This window comes from Pholcus phalangioides, unplaced genomic scaffold (genome assembly GCF_987345545.1).
Source record: "Pholcus phalangioides strain wild (caught in Gottingen) unplaced genomic scaffold, Ppha-v1.0 ptg000017l_1, whole genome shotgun sequence".
Taxonomy (NCBI): Eukaryota; Metazoa; Arthropoda; class Arachnida; order Araneae; family Pholcidae; genus Pholcus; species Pholcus phalangioides.
Window position 1 is genome coordinate 40,244,243 of NW_028301610.1, and position 14,310 is coordinate 40,258,552.

Genomic DNA, 14,310 nt, shown 5'->3' on the forward strand with positions numbered 1-14,310 from the left:
TTCGGCAGATAACTTTTGCATACAATTTTTCAGGCGAATTTTTACTGCAGAATTCTCTTGTTTTTATTTTAGATATGTATTTGGACGAATGTCTTTCGCCGAAACAGCTCAGTTGAGAGAGCGTTAGACTGAGATCTAAAGGTCCCGGGTTTCGGCAGGGTATGTTTCGCGAGATAATTCCGAATTTTAGCGAAAACTTTACTGTAGAGAATTTATTTCCCATTTATTATTACAGATATTTCTTTGTACTCCCTCGTTTCAGTGGAATCACTTAGTGTAGATCGTTAATCTCAAGATCTACAGGTCGAGGTATTCGGCAGATAACTTTTGCATACAATTTTTGAGGGGAATTTTTACTGCAGAATTCTCTTGTTTTTATTTTAGATATGTATTTGGACGAACGTCTTGCGCCGAAATAGCTCAGTAGGGAGAGCGTTAGACTGAAGATCTAAAGGTCCCTGGTTCGATCCCGGGTTTCGGCAGGGTATGTTTCGCGACAAAATTCCGAATTTTAGCGAAATCTTTACTGTAGAGAATTTATTTCCTATTTATTATTTCAGATATTTCTTTGTACTCCCTCCTTAAAGTGGAATCACTTAGTGGAGAGCGTTAATCTGAAGATCTACAGGTCCCGGTATTCGGCAGATAACTTTTGCATACACTTTTTCAGGCGAATTTTTACTGCAGAATTCTCTTGTTTTTATTTTAGATATGTATTTGTACGAATGTCTTTCGCCGAAACAGCTCAGTTGAGAGAGCGTTAGACTGAGATCTAAAGGTCCCGGGTTTCGGCAGGGTATGTTTCGCGAGATAATTCCGAATTTTAGCGAAATCTTTACTGTAGAGAATTTATTTCCTATTTATTATTTCAGATATTCATTTTTACTCCCTCGTTTCAGTGGAATGACTTAGTGTAGATCGTTAATCTCAAGATCTACAGGGCCCGGTATTCGGCAGATAATTTTGCATACACTTTTTCAGGCGAAATTTTACTGCAGAATTCTCTTGTTTTTATTTTAGATATGTATTTGGACGAATGTCTTACGCCGAAATAGCTCAGTTGGGAGAGCGTTAGACTGAAGATCTAAAGGTCCCTGGTTCGATCCCGGGTTTCGGCAGGGTATGTTTCGCGACATAATTCCGAATTTTAGCGAAATCTTTACTGTAGAAAATTTATTTCCCATTTATTATTACAGATATTTCTTTGTACTCCCTCCTTTCAGTGGAATCACTTAGTGGAGAGCGTTAATCTGAAGATCTACAGGTCCCGGTATTCGGCAGATAACTTTTGCATACAATTTTTCAGGCGAATTTTTACTGCAGAATTCTCTTGTTTTTATTTTAGATATGTATTTGGACGAATGTCTTTCGCCGAAACAGCTCAGTTGAGAGAGCGTTAGACTGAGATCTAAAGGTCCCGGGTTTCGGCAGGGTATGTTTCGCGAGATAATTCCGAATTTTAGCGAAAACTTTACTGTAGAGAATTTATTTCCCATTTATTATTACAGATATTTCTTTGTACTCCCTCGTTTCAGTGGAATCACTTAGTGTAGATCGTTAATCTGCGGATCTACAGGTCCCGGTATTCGGCAGATAATTTTGCATACAATTTTTCAGGCGAATTTTTACTGCAGAATTCTCTTGTTTTTATTTTAGATATGTATTTGGACGAATGTCTTTCGCCGAAACAGCTCAGTTGAGAGAGCGTTAGACTGAGATCTAAAGGTCCCGGGTTTCGGCAGGGTATGTTTCGCGAGATAATTCCGAATTTTAGCGAAGTCTTTACTGTAGAGAATTTATTTCCCATTTATTATTTCAGATATTTATTTTTACTCCCTCGTTTCAGTGGAATGACTTAGTGTAGATCGTTAATCTGAAGATCTACAGGTCCCGGTATTCGGCAGATAACTTTTGCATACAATTTTTGAGGGGAATTTTTACTGCAGAATTCTCTTGTTTTTATTTTAGACATGTATTTGGACGAACGTCTTTCGCCGAAATAGCTCAGTTGGGAGAGCGTTAGACTGAAGATCTAAAGTTCCCTGGTTCGATCCCGGGTTTCGGCAGGGTATGTTTCGCGACATAATTCCGAATTTTAGCGAAATCTTTACTGTAGAGAATTTATTTCCCATTTATTATTACAGATATTTCTTTGTACTCCCTCCTTTCAGTGGAATCACTTAGTGTAGATCGTTAATCTGCAGATCTACAGGTCCCGGTATTCGGCAGATAACTTTTGCATACAATTTTTCAGACGCATTTTTACTGCAGAATTCTCTTGTTTTTATTTCAGATATGTATTTGTACGAATGTCTTTCGCCGCAACAGCTCAGTTGGAGAGCGTTAGACTGAAGATCTAAAGGTCCTTGGTTCGATCCCGGGTTTCGGCAGGATATATTTCGCGACTTAATTCCGAATTTTAGCGAAGTCTTTACTTTAGATAATTTATTTCTCATTTATTATTTCAGATATTTATTTTTACTCCCTCGTTTATGCGGAATGACTTAGTGTAGATCGTTAATCTGCAGATCTACAGGTCCCGGTATTCGGCAGATAACTTTTGCATACACTTTTTCAGGCGAATTTTTACTGCAGAATTCTCTTGTTTTTATTTTAGATATGTATTTGTACGAATGTCTTTCGCCGAAACAGCTCAGTTGAGAGAGCGTTAGACTGAGATCTAAAGGTCCCAGGTTTCGGCAGGGTATATTTCGCGAGATAATTCCGAATTTTAGCGAAATCTTTACTGTAGAGAATTTATTTCCTATTTATTATTTCAGATATTTCTTTGTACTCCCTCCTTAAAGTGGAATCACTTAGTGGAGAGCGTTAATCTGAAGATCTACAGGTCCCGGTATTCGGCAGATAACTTTTGCATACACTTTTTCAGGCGAATTTTTACTGCAGAATTCTCTTGTGTTTATTTTAGATATATATTTGGATGAATGTCTTTCGCCGAAATAGCTCAGTTGGGAGAGCGTTAGACTGAAAATCTAAAGGTCCCGGGTTTCGGCAGCGTATGTTTCGCGACATAATTCCGAATTTTAGCGAAATCTTTACTGTAGAGAATTTCCCATTTATTATTTCAGATATTCATTTTTACTCCCTCGTTTCAGTGGAATGACTTAGTGTAGATCGTTAATCTCAAGATCTACAGGGCCCGGTATTCGGCAGATAATTTTGCATACAATTTTTCAGGCGAATTTTTACTGCAGAATTCTCTTGTTTTTATTTTAGATATGTATTTGGACGAATGTCTTTCGCCGAAATAGCTCAGTTGGGAGAGCGTTAGACTGAAGATCTAAAGGTCCCTGGTTCGATCCCGGGTTTCGGCAGGGTATGTTTCGCGACATTATTCCGAATTTTAGCGAAATCTTTACTGTAGAGAATTTCCTATTTATTATTTGAGATATTTATTTTTACTCCCTCGTTTCAGTGGAATGACTTAGTGTAGATCGTTAATCTCAAGATCTACAGGTCCCGGTATTCGGCAGATAATTTTGCATACACTTTTTCAGGCGAATTTTTACTGCAGAATTCTCTAGTTTTTATTTTAGATATGTATTTGGACGAATGTCTTTCGCCGAAATAGCTCAGTTGGGAGAGCGTTAGACTGAAGATCTAAAGGTCCCTGGTTCGATCCCGGGTTTCGGCAGGGTATGTTTCGCGACATTGTTCCGAATTTTAGCGAAATCTTTACTGTAGAGAATTTCCTATATATTATTTCAGATATTTATTTTTACTCCCTCGTTTCAGTGGAATGACTTAGTGTAGATCGTTAATCTGAAGATCTACAGGGCCCATTATTCGGCAGATAACTTTTGCATACAATTTTTCAGACGCATTTTTACTGCAGAATTCTCTTGTTTTTATTCTAGATATATATTAGGACGACTGTCTTGCGCCGAAGTAGTTCATTTGGGAGAACGTTAGGCTGAAGATCTGAAGGTCCCGGGTTTCGATAGGGTATATTTCGCGACATAATTTATAATTTTAGCGAAATCTTTACTGTAGAGAATTTATTTCCTATTTATTATTTCAGATATTTCTTTGTACTCCCTCCTTTCAGTGGAATCACTTAGTGGAGAGCATTAATCTGAAGATCTACAGGTCCCGGTATTCGGCAGATAACTTTTGCATACAATTTTTCAGGCGAATTTTTACTGCAGAATTCTCTTGTTTTTATTTTAGATATGTATTTGGACGGATGTCTTTCTCCGAAATTGCTCAGTTGGGAGAGCGTTAGATTGAAGATCTTAAGGTGCCTGGTTCGATCCCGGTTTCCGGCAGGGTATGTTTCGCGACGTGATTTCGAATTTTAGCGAAATCTTTACTGTAGAGAATTTATTTCCCATTTATTATTACAGATATTTCTTTGTACTTCCTCCTTTCAGTGGAATCACTTAGTGTAGATCGTTAATCTGCAGGTCCCGGTATTCGGCAGATAACTTTTGCATACACTTTTTCAGGCGAATTTTTACTGCAGAATTCTCTTGTTTTTATTTTAGACATGTATTTGGACGAACGTCTTTCGCCGAAATAGCTCAGTTGGGAGAGCGTTAGACTGAAGATCTAAAGGTCCCTGGTTCGATCCCGGGTTAAGGCAGGGTATCTTTCGCGACATAATTCCGAATTTTAGCGAAATCTTTACTGTAGAGTATTTCCTATTTATTATTTCAGATATTTATTTTTACTCCCTCGTTTCAGTGGAATGACTTAGTGTAGATCGTTAATCTGAAGATCTACAGGGCCCGGTATTCGGCAGATAAATTTTGCACACAATTTTTCAGACGCATTTTTACTGCAGAATTCTCTTGTTTTTATTCTAGATATATATTAGGACAGCTGTCTTGCGCCGAAGTAGCTCTGTTGGGAGAACGTTAGGCTGAAAATCTGGAAGTCCCTGGTTCGATCCCGGGTTTCGATAGGGTATATTTCGCGACATAATTTATAATTTTAGCGAAATCTTTACTGTAGAGAATTTATTTCCTATTTATTATTTCAGATATTTCTTTGTACTCCCTCGTTTCAGTGGAATGACTTAGTGTAGATCGTTAATCTCAAGATCTACAGACCTGGTATTCGGCAGATAATTTTGCATACACTTTTTCAGGCAAATTTTTACTGCAGAATTCTCTAGTTTTTATTTTAGACATGTATTTGGACGAACGTCTTTCGCCGAAATAGCTCTGTTGGGAGAGCGTTAGACTGAAGATCTAAAGGTCCCTGGTTCGATCCCGGGTTAAGGCAGGGTATGTTTCGCGACATAATTCCGAATTTTAGCGAAATCTTTACTGTAGAGTATTTCCTATTTATTATTTCAGATATTTATTTTTACTCCCTCGTTTCAGTGGAATGACTTAGTGTAGATCGTTAATCTGAAGATCTACAGGGCCCGGTATTCGGCAGATAACTTTTGCATACAATTTTTCAGACGCATTTTTACTGCAGAATTCTCTTGTTTTTATTCTAGATATATATTAGGACGACTGTCTTGCGCCGAAGTAGCTCTGTTGGGAGAACGTTAGGCAGAAAATCTGGAAGTCCCTGGTTCGATCCCGGGTTTCGATAGGGTATATTTCGCGACATAATTTATAATTTTAGCGAAATCTTGACTGTAGAGAATTTATTTCCTATTTATTATTTCAGATATTTCTTTGTACTCCCTCCTTTCAGTGGAATCACTTAGTGGAGAGCGTTAATCTGAAGATCTACAGGTCCCGGTATTCGGCAGATAACTTTTGCATACAATTTTTCAGGCGAAATTTTACTGCAGAATTCTCTTGTTTTTATTTTAGATATGTATTTGGACGAAGGTCTTTCGCCGAAATAGCTCAGTTGGGAGAGCGTTAGACTGAAGATCTAAAGGTCCCTGGTTCGATCCCGGGTTTCGGCAGGGTATGTTTCGCGACATAATTCCGAATTTTAGCGAAATCTTTACTGTAGAGAATTTATTTCCCATTTATTATTTCAGATATTTATTTTTACACCCTCGTTTCAGTGGAATGACTTAGTGTAGATCGTTAATCTGAAGATCTACAGGTCCCGGTATTCGGCAGATAACTTTTGCATACAATTTTTGAGGGGAATTTTTACTGCAGAATTCTCTTGTTTTTATTTTAAACATGTATTTGGACGAACGTCTTTCGCCGAAATAGCTCAGTTGGGAGAGCGTTAGACTGAAGATCTAAAGGTCCCTGGTTCGATCCCGGGTTTCGGCAGGGTATGTTTCGCGACATTATTCCGAATTTTAGCGAAATCTTTACTGTAGAGAATTTCCTATTTATTATTTCAGATATTCATTTTTACTCCCTCGTTTCAGTGGAATGACTTAGTGTAGATAGTTAATCTGAAGATCTACAGGGCCCGGTATTCGGCAGATAACTTTTGCATACAATTTTTCAGACGCATTTTTACTGCAGAATTCTCTTGTTTTTATTTTAGATATGTATTTGGACGGATGTCTTTCTCCGAAACAGCTCAGTTGAGAGAGCGTTAGACTGAGATCTGAAGGTCCTTGGTTCGAACCCGGGTTTCGGCAGGATATATTTCGCGACTTAATTCCGAATTTTAGCGAAGTCTTTACTTTAGATAATTTATTTCTCATTTATTATTTCAGATATTTATTTTTACTCCCTCGTTTATGCGGAATGACTTAGTGTAGATCGTTAATCTGCAGATCTACAGGTCCCGGTATTCGGCAGATAACTTTTGCATACACTTTTTCAGGCGAATTTTTACTGCAGAATACTCTTGTTTTTATTTTAGATATGTATTTGTACGAATGTGTTTCTCCGAAACAGCTCAGTTGAGAGAGCGTTAGACTGAGATCTAAAGGTCCCGGGTTTCGGCAGGGTATGTTTCGCGAGATAATTCCGAATTTTAGCGAAATCTTTACTGTAGAGAATTTATTTCCTATTTATTATTTCAGATATTTCTTTGTACTCCCTCCTTAAAGTGGAATCACTTAGTGGAGAGCGTTAATCTGAAGATCTACAGGTCCTGGTATTCGGCAGATAACTTTTGCATACACTTTTTCAGGCGAATTTTTACTGCAGAATTCTCTTGTGTTTATTTTAGATATATATTTGGATGAATGTCTTTCGCCGAAATAGCTCAGTTGGGAGAGCGTTAGACTGAAGATCTAAAGGTCCCGGGTTTCGGCAGGGTATGTTTCGCGACATAATTCCGAATTTTAGCGAAATCTTTACTGTAGAGAATTTCCTATTTATTATTTCAGATATTCATTTTTACTCCCTCGTTTCAGTGGAATGACTTAGTGTAGATCGTTAATCTCAAGATCTACAGGGCCCGGTATTCGGCAGATAATTTTGCATACACTTTTTCAGGCGAATTTTTACTGCAGAATTCTCTAGTTTTTATTTTAGATATGTATTTGGACGAATGTCTTTCGCCGAAATAGCTCTGTTGGGAGAGCGTTAGACTGAAGATCTAAAGGTCCCTGGTTCGATCCCGGGTTTCGGCCGGGTATGTTTCGCGACATTATTCCGAATTTTAGCGAAATCTTTACTGTAGAGAATTTCCTATTTATTATTTGAGATATTTATTTTTACTCCCTCGTTTCAGTGGAATGACTTAGTGTAGATCGTTAATCTCAAGATCTACAGACCCGGTATTCGGCAGATAACTTTTGCATACAATTTTTCAGACGCATTTTTACTGAAGAATTCTCTTTTTTTTATTCTAGATATATATTTTGACGACTCTCTTTCGCCGAAGTAGCTCAGTTGGGAAAACGTTAGGCTGTAGATCAGAAGGTCCCTGGTTCGATCCCGGGTTTCGGCAGCGTATATTTCGCGACATTATTCCGAATTTTAGCGAAATCTTTACTGTAGAGAATTTCCTATATATTATTTCAGATATTTATTTTTACTCCCTCGTTTCAGTGGAATGACTTAGTGTAGATCGTTAATCTGAAGATCTACAGGGCCCATTATTCGGCAGATAACTTTTGCATACAATTTTTCAGACGCATTTTTACTGCAGAATTCTCTTGTTTTTATTCTAGATATATATTAGGACTAATGTCTTACGCCGAAATAGCTCTGCTGGGAGAGCGTTAGACTGAAGATCTAAAAGTCCCTGGTTTCGATAGGGTATATTTCGCGACATAATTTATAATTTTAGCGAAATCTTTACTGTAGAGAATTTATTTCCTATTTATTATTTCAGATATTTCTTTGTACTCCCTCCTTTCAGTGGAATCACTTAGTGGAGAGCGTTAATCTGAAGATCTACAGGTCCCGGTATTCGGCAGATAACTTTTGCATACAATTTTTCAGGCGAATTTTTACTGCAGAATTCTCTTGTTTTTATTTTAGATATGTATTTGGACGGATGTCTTTCTCCGAAATTGCTCAGTTGGGAGAGCGTTAGATTGAAGATCTAAAGGTGCCTGGTTCGATCCCGGTTTTCGGCAGGGTATGTTTCGCGACGTAATTTCGAATTTTAGCGAAATCTTTACTGTAGAGAATTTATTTCCCATTTATTATTACAGATATTTCTTTGTACTTCCTCCTTTCAGTGGAATCACTTAGTGTAGATCGTTAATCTGCAGGTCCCGGTATTCGGCAGATAACTTTTGCATACACTTTTTCAGGCGAATTTTTACTGCAGAATTCTCTTGTTTTTATTTTAGATATGTATTTGGACAAATGTCTTTTGCCGAAATAGCTCAGTTGGGAGAGCGTTAGACTGAAGATCTGAAGGTCCCTGGTTCGATCCCGGGTTTCGGCAGGGTATATTTCGCGACTTAATTCCCAATTTTAGCGAAATCTTTACTGTAGAGAATTTCCTATTTATTATTTCAGATATTTATTTTTACTCCCTCGTTTCAGTGGAATGACTTAGTGTAGATCGTTAATCTCAAGATCTACAGACCTGGTATTCGGCAGATAATTTTGCATACACTTTTTCAGGCAAATTTTTACTGCAGAATTCTCTAGTTTTTATTTTAGACATGTATTTGGACGAACGTCTTTCGCCGAAATAGCTCAGTTGGGAGAGCGTTAGACTGAAGATCTAAAGGTCCCTGGTTCGATCCCGGGTTAAGGCAGGGTATGTTTCGCGTCATAATTCCGAATTTTAGCGAAATCTTTACTGTAGAGTATTTCCTATTTATTATTTCAGATATTTATTTTTACTCCCTCGTTTCAGTGGAATGACTTAGTGTAGATCGTTAATCTGAAGATCTACAGGGCCCGGTATTCGGCAGATAATTTTTGCATACAATTTTTCAGACGCCTTTTTACTGCAGAATTCTCTTGTTTTTATTCTAGATATATATTAGGACGACTGTCTTGCGCCGAAGTAGCTCTGTTGGGAGAACGTTAGGCAGAAAATCTGTTAGTCCCTGGTTCGATCCCGGGTTTCGATAGGGTATATTTCGCGACATAATTTATAATTTTAGCGAAATCTTGACTGTAGAGAATTTATTTCCTATTTATTATTTCAGATATTTCTTTGTACTCCCTCCTTTCAGTGGAATCACTTAGTGGAGAGCGTTAATCTGAAGATCTACAGGTCCCGGTATTCGGCAGATAACTTTGGCATACAGTTTTTCAGGCGAAATTTTACTGCAGAATTCTCTTGTTTTTATTTTAGATATGTATTTGGACGAATGTCTTTCGCCGAAATAGCTCAGTTGGGAGAGCGTTAGACTGAAGATCTAAAGGTCCCTGGTTCGATCCCGGGTTTCGGCAGGGTATGTTTCGCGACATAATTCCGAATTTTAGCGAAATCTTTACTGTAGAGAATTTATTTCCCATTTATTATTTCAGATATATATTTTTACTCCCTCGTTTCAGTGCAATGACTTAGTGTAGATCGTTAATCTCAAGATCTACAGGGCCCGGTATTCGGCAGATAACTTTTGCATACAATTTTTCAGGCGAATTTTTACTGCAGAATTCTCTTGTTTTTATTTTTGATATGTATTTGCACGAATGTCTTCGCCGAAATAGCTCAGTTGGGAGAGCGTTAGACTGAAGATCTAAAGGTCCCTGGTTCGATCCCGGGTTTCGGCAGGGTATGTTTCGCGACATTATTCCGAATTTTAGCGAAATCTTTACTGTAGAGAATTTCCTATTTATTATTTCAGATATTCATTTTTACTCCCTCGTTTCAGTGGAATGACTTAGTGTAGATCGTTAATCTGAAGATCTACAGGGCCCATTATTCGGCAGATAACTTTTGCATACAATTTTTCAGACGCATTTTTACTGCAGAATTCTCTTGTTTTTATTCTAGATATATATTAGGACGACTGTCTTACGCCGAAGTAGTTCATTTGGGAGAACGTTAGGCTGAAGATCTGAAGGTCCCGGGTTTCGATAGGGTATATTTCGCGACATAATTTATAATTTTAGCGAAATCTTTACTGTAGAGAATTTATTTCCTATTTATTATTTCAGATATTTCTTTGTACTCCCTCCTTTCAGTGGAATCACTTAGTGGAGAGCGTTAATCTGAAGATCTACAGGTCCCGGTATTCGGCAGATAACTTTTGCATACAATTTTTCAGGCGAATTTTTACTGCAGAATTCTCTTGTTTTTATTTTAGATATGTATTTGGACGGATGTCTTTCTCCGAAATTGCTCAGTTGGGAGAGCGTTAGATTGAAGATCTAAAGGTGCCTGGTTCGATCCCGGTTTCCGGCAGGGTATGTTTCGCGACGTAATTTCGAATTTTAGCGAAATCTTGACTGTAGAGAATTTATTTCCCATTTATTATTACAGATATTTCTTTGTACTTCCTCCTTTCAGTGGAATCACTTAGTGTAGATCGTTAATCTGCAGATCTACAGGTCCCGGTATTCGGCAGATAACTTTTGCATACACTTTTTCAGGCGAATTTTTACTTCAGAATTCTCTTGTTTTTATTTTAGATATGTATTTGTACGAATGTCTTTCGCCGAAACAGCTCAGTTGAGAGAGCGTTAGACTGAGATCTAAAGGTCCCGGGTTTCGGCAGGGTATGTTTCGCGAGATAATTCCGAATTTTAGCGAAATCTTTACTGTAGAGAATTTATTTCCTATTTATTATTTCAGATATTTCTTTGTACTCCCTCCTTAAAGTGGAATCACTTAGTGGAGAGCGTTAATCTGAAGATCTACAGGTCCCGGTATTCGGCAGTTAACTTTTGCATACACTTTTTCAGGCGAATTTTTACTGCAGAATTCTCTTGTGTTTATTTTAGATATATATTTGGATGAATGTCTTTCGCCGAAATAGCTCAGTTGGGAGAGCGTTAGACTGAAGATCTAAAGGTCCCGGGTTTCGGCAGGGTATGTTTCGCGACATAATTCCGAATTTTAGCGAAATCTTTACTGTAGAGAATTTCCTATTTATTATTTCAGATATTCATTTTTACTCCCTCGTTTCAGTGGAATGACTTAGTGTAGATCGTTAATCTCAAGATCTACAGGGCCCGGTATTCGGCAGATAATTTTGCATACACTTTTTCAGGCGAAATTTTACTGCAGAATTCTCTTGTTTTTATTTTAGATATGTATTTGGACGAATGTCTTTCGCCGAAATAGCTCAGTTGGGAGAGCGTTAGACTGAAGATCTAAAGGTCCCTGGTTCGATCCCGGGTTTCGGCAGTGTATGTTTCGCGACATAATTCCGAATTTTAGCGAAATCTTTACTGTAGAGAATTTATTTCCCATTTATTATTACAGATATTTCTTTGTACTCCCTCCTTTCAGTGGAATCACTTAGTGGAGAGCGTTAATCTGAAGATCTACAGGTCCCGGTATTCGGCAGATAACTTTTGCATACAATTTTTCAGGCGAATTTTTACTGCAGAATTCTCTTGTTTTTATTTTAGATATGTATTTGGACGAATGTCTTTCGCCGAAACAGCTCAGTTGAGAGAGCGTTAGACTGAGATCTAAAGGTCCCGGGTTTCGGCAGGGTATGTTTCGCGAGATAATTCCGAATTTTAGCGAAATCTTTACTGTAGAGAATTTATTTCCCATTTATTATTACAGATATTTCTTTGTACTCCCTCGTTTCAGTGGAATCACTTAGTGTAGATCGTTAATCTGAAGATTTACAGGTCCCGGTATTCGGCAGATAACTTTTGCATACAATTTTTGAGGGGAATTTTTACTGCAGAATTCTCTTGTTTTTATTTTAGACATGTATTTGGACGAACGTCTTTCGCCGTAATAGCTCAGTTGGGAGAGCGTTACACTGAAAATCTAAAGGTCCCTGGTTCGCTCCCGGGTTAAGGCAGGGTATGTTTCGCGACATAATTCCGAATATTAGCGAAATCTTTACTGTAGAGAATTTCCTATTTATTATTTCAGATATTTATTTTTACTCCCTCGTTTCAGTGGAATGACTTAGTGTAGATCGTTAATCTCAAGATCTACAGGTCGAGGTATTCGGCAGATAACTTTTGCATACAATTTTTGAGGGGAATTTTTACTGCAGAATTCTCTTGTTTTTATTTTAGATATGTATTTGGACGGATGTCTTTCTCCGAAATTGCTCAGTTGGGAGAGCGTTAGATTGAAGATCTAAAGGTCGCTGGTTCGATCCCGGTTTTCGGCAGGGTATGTTTCGCGACGTAATTTCGAATTTTAGCGAAATCTTTACTGTAGAGAATTTATTTCCCATTTATTATTACAGATATTTCTTTGTACTTCCTCCTTTCAGTGGAATCACTTAGTGTAGATCGTTAATCTGCAGATCTACAGGTCCCGGTATTCGGCAGATAACTTTTGCATACACTTTTTCAGGCGAATTTTTACTTCAGAATTCTCTTGTTTTTATTTTAGATATGTATTTGGACAAATGTCTTTTGCCGAAATAGCTCAGTTGGGAGAGCGTTAGACTGAAGATCTGAAGGTCCCTGGTTCGATCCCGGGTTTCGGCAGGGTATATTTCGCGACTTAATTCCCAATTTTAGCGAAATCTTTACTGTAGAGAATTTCCTATTTATTATTTCAGATATTTATTTTTACTCCCTCGTTTCAGTGGAATGACTTAGTGTAGATCGTTAATCTCAAGATCTACAGACCCGGTATTCGGCAGATAATTTTGCATACACTTTTTCAGGCAAATTTTTACTGCAGAATTCTCTAGTTTTTATTTTAGACATGTATTTGGACGAACGTCTTTCGCTGAAATAGCTCAGTTGGGAGAGCGTTAGACTGAAGATCTAAAGGTCCCTGGTTCGATCCCGGGTTTCGATAGGGTATATTTCGCGACATAATTCCGAATTTTAGCGAAATCTTTACTGTAGAGAATTTATTTCCCATTTATTATTACAGATATTTCTTTGTACTCCCTCCTTTCAGTGGAATCACTTAGTGTAGATCGTTAATCTGCAGATCTACAGGTCCCGGTATTCGGCAGATAAATTTTGCATACAATTTTTCAGACGCATTTTTACTGCAGAATTCTCTTGTTTTTATTCTAGATATATATTAGGACGACTGTCTTGCGCCGAAGTAGCTCTGTTGGGAGAACGTTAGGCAGAAAATCTGGAAGTCCCTGGTTCGATCCCGGGTTTCGATAGGGTATATTTCGCGACATAATTCCGAATTTTAGCGAAATCTTTACTGTAGAGAATTTATTTCCCATTTATTATTACAGATATTTCTTTGTACTCCCTCCTTTCAGTGGAATCACTTAGTGTAGATCGTTAATCTGCAGATCTACAGGTCCCGGTATTCGGCAAATAAGTTTTGCATACACTTTTTGAGGCAAATTTTTTCTGCAGAATTCTGTTGTTTTTATTTCAGATATGTATTTGGACAAATGTCTTTCGCCGAAATAGCTCAGTTGGGAGAGCGTTAGACTGAAGATCTGAAGGTCCCTGGTTCGATCCCGGGTTTCGGCAACGTATATTTCGCGACTAAATTCCGAATTTTAGCGAAGTCTTTACTGTAGAGAATTTATTTCCCATTTATTATTTCAGATATTTATTTTTACTCCCTTGTTTCAGTGGAATGACTTAGTGTAGATCGTTAATCTGAAGATCTACAGGTCCCGGTATTCGGCAGATAACTTTTGCATACAATTTTTGAGGGGAATTTTTACTGCAGAATTCTCTTGTTTTTATTTTAGACATGTATTTGGACGAATGTCTTTCGCCGAAATAACTCAGTTGGGAGAGCGTTAGACTGAGATCTAAAGGTCCCGGGTTTCGGCAGGGTATGTTTCGCGAGATAATTCCGAATTTTAGCGAAGTCTTTACTGTAGAGAATTTATTTCCCATTTATTATTTCAGATATTTATTTTTACTCCCTCGTTTCAGTGGAATGACTTAGTGT

The 14,310-nt window shown here is 37.8% G+C and overlaps 23 non-coding genes across 23 annotated transcripts; all 23 read left to right on the forward strand.

The window, feature by feature from the left end:
* Positions 1-409: 409 nt before the first annotated feature.
* On the forward strand, positions 410-482 carry TRNAF-GAA (transfer RNA phenylalanine (anticodon GAA)). Its single transcript has one exon. It is a non-coding gene; the product is annotated as a tRNA-Phe (tRNA).
* Positions 483-1,045: 563 nt separating this feature from the next.
* On the forward strand, positions 1,046-1,118 carry TRNAF-GAA (transfer RNA phenylalanine (anticodon GAA)). Its single transcript has one exon. It is a non-coding gene; the product is annotated as a tRNA-Phe (tRNA).
* Positions 1,119-1,993: 875 nt separating this feature from the next.
* TRNAF-GAA (transfer RNA phenylalanine (anticodon GAA)) lies at positions 1,994-2,066 on the forward strand. Its single transcript has one exon. It is a non-coding gene; the product is annotated as a tRNA-Phe (tRNA).
* A 252-nt stretch (positions 2,067-2,318) lies between these two features.
* TRNAF-GAA (transfer RNA phenylalanine (anticodon GAA)) lies at positions 2,319-2,390 on the forward strand. Its single transcript has one exon. It is a non-coding gene; the product is annotated as a tRNA-Phe (tRNA).
* Positions 2,391-3,262: 872 nt separating this feature from the next.
* Positions 3,263-3,335, forward strand: TRNAF-GAA (transfer RNA phenylalanine (anticodon GAA)). The gene has a single exon. It is a non-coding gene; the product is annotated as a tRNA-Phe (tRNA).
* A 247-nt stretch (positions 3,336-3,582) lies between these two features.
* TRNAF-GAA (transfer RNA phenylalanine (anticodon GAA)) lies at positions 3,583-3,655 on the forward strand. Its single transcript has one exon. It is a non-coding gene; the product is annotated as a tRNA-Phe (tRNA).
* Positions 3,656-4,533: 878 nt separating this feature from the next.
* Positions 4,534-4,606, forward strand: TRNAF-GAA (transfer RNA phenylalanine (anticodon GAA)). Its single transcript has one exon. It is a non-coding gene; the product is annotated as a tRNA-Phe (tRNA).
* A 571-nt stretch (positions 4,607-5,177) lies between these two features.
* On the forward strand, positions 5,178-5,250 carry TRNAF-GAA (transfer RNA phenylalanine (anticodon GAA)). Its single transcript has one exon. It is a non-coding gene; the product is annotated as a tRNA-Phe (tRNA).
* Positions 5,251-5,823: 573 nt separating this feature from the next.
* Positions 5,824-5,896, forward strand: TRNAF-GAA (transfer RNA phenylalanine (anticodon GAA)). The gene has a single exon. It is a non-coding gene; the product is annotated as a tRNA-Phe (tRNA).
* A 252-nt stretch (positions 5,897-6,148) lies between these two features.
* Positions 6,149-6,221, forward strand: TRNAF-GAA (transfer RNA phenylalanine (anticodon GAA)). Its single transcript has one exon. It is a non-coding gene; the product is annotated as a tRNA-Phe (tRNA).
* Positions 6,222-7,413: 1,192 nt separating this feature from the next.
* TRNAF-GAA (transfer RNA phenylalanine (anticodon GAA)) lies at positions 7,414-7,486 on the forward strand. The gene has a single exon. It is a non-coding gene; the product is annotated as a tRNA-Phe (tRNA).
* An 881-nt stretch (positions 7,487-8,367) lies between these two features.
* TRNAF-GAA (transfer RNA phenylalanine (anticodon GAA)) lies at positions 8,368-8,440 on the forward strand. Its single transcript has one exon. It is a non-coding gene; the product is annotated as a tRNA-Phe (tRNA).
* A 244-nt stretch (positions 8,441-8,684) lies between these two features.
* TRNAF-GAA (transfer RNA phenylalanine (anticodon GAA)) lies at positions 8,685-8,757 on the forward strand. Its single transcript has one exon. It is a non-coding gene; the product is annotated as a tRNA-Phe (tRNA).
* A 246-nt stretch (positions 8,758-9,003) lies between these two features.
* Positions 9,004-9,076, forward strand: TRNAF-GAA (transfer RNA phenylalanine (anticodon GAA)). Its single transcript has one exon. It is a non-coding gene; the product is annotated as a tRNA-Phe (tRNA).
* A 573-nt stretch (positions 9,077-9,649) lies between these two features.
* Positions 9,650-9,722, forward strand: TRNAF-GAA (transfer RNA phenylalanine (anticodon GAA)). The gene has a single exon. It is a non-coding gene; the product is annotated as a tRNA-Phe (tRNA).
* Positions 9,723-9,973: 251 nt separating this feature from the next.
* TRNAF-GAA (transfer RNA phenylalanine (anticodon GAA)) lies at positions 9,974-10,046 on the forward strand. The gene has a single exon. It is a non-coding gene; the product is annotated as a tRNA-Phe (tRNA).
* Positions 10,047-10,607: 561 nt separating this feature from the next.
* On the forward strand, positions 10,608-10,680 carry TRNAF-GAA (transfer RNA phenylalanine (anticodon GAA)). Its single transcript has one exon. It is a non-coding gene; the product is annotated as a tRNA-Phe (tRNA).
* An 872-nt stretch (positions 10,681-11,552) lies between these two features.
* TRNAF-GAA (transfer RNA phenylalanine (anticodon GAA)) lies at positions 11,553-11,625 on the forward strand. Its single transcript has one exon. It is a non-coding gene; the product is annotated as a tRNA-Phe (tRNA).
* Positions 11,626-12,189: 564 nt separating this feature from the next.
* TRNAF-GAA (transfer RNA phenylalanine (anticodon GAA)) lies at positions 12,190-12,262 on the forward strand. Its single transcript has one exon. It is a non-coding gene; the product is annotated as a tRNA-Phe (tRNA).
* Positions 12,263-12,510: 248 nt separating this feature from the next.
* On the forward strand, positions 12,511-12,583 carry TRNAF-GAA (transfer RNA phenylalanine (anticodon GAA)). Its single transcript has one exon. It is a non-coding gene; the product is annotated as a tRNA-Phe (tRNA).
* A 252-nt stretch (positions 12,584-12,835) lies between these two features.
* TRNAF-GAA (transfer RNA phenylalanine (anticodon GAA)) lies at positions 12,836-12,908 on the forward strand. The gene has a single exon. It is a non-coding gene; the product is annotated as a tRNA-Phe (tRNA).
* A 246-nt stretch (positions 12,909-13,154) lies between these two features.
* On the forward strand, positions 13,155-13,227 carry TRNAF-GAA (transfer RNA phenylalanine (anticodon GAA)). Its single transcript has one exon. It is a non-coding gene; the product is annotated as a tRNA-Phe (tRNA).
* A 577-nt stretch (positions 13,228-13,804) lies between these two features.
* On the forward strand, positions 13,805-13,877 carry TRNAF-GAA (transfer RNA phenylalanine (anticodon GAA)). The gene has a single exon. It is a non-coding gene; the product is annotated as a tRNA-Phe (tRNA).
* The last annotated feature ends 433 nt before the right edge of the window (positions 13,878-14,310 follow it).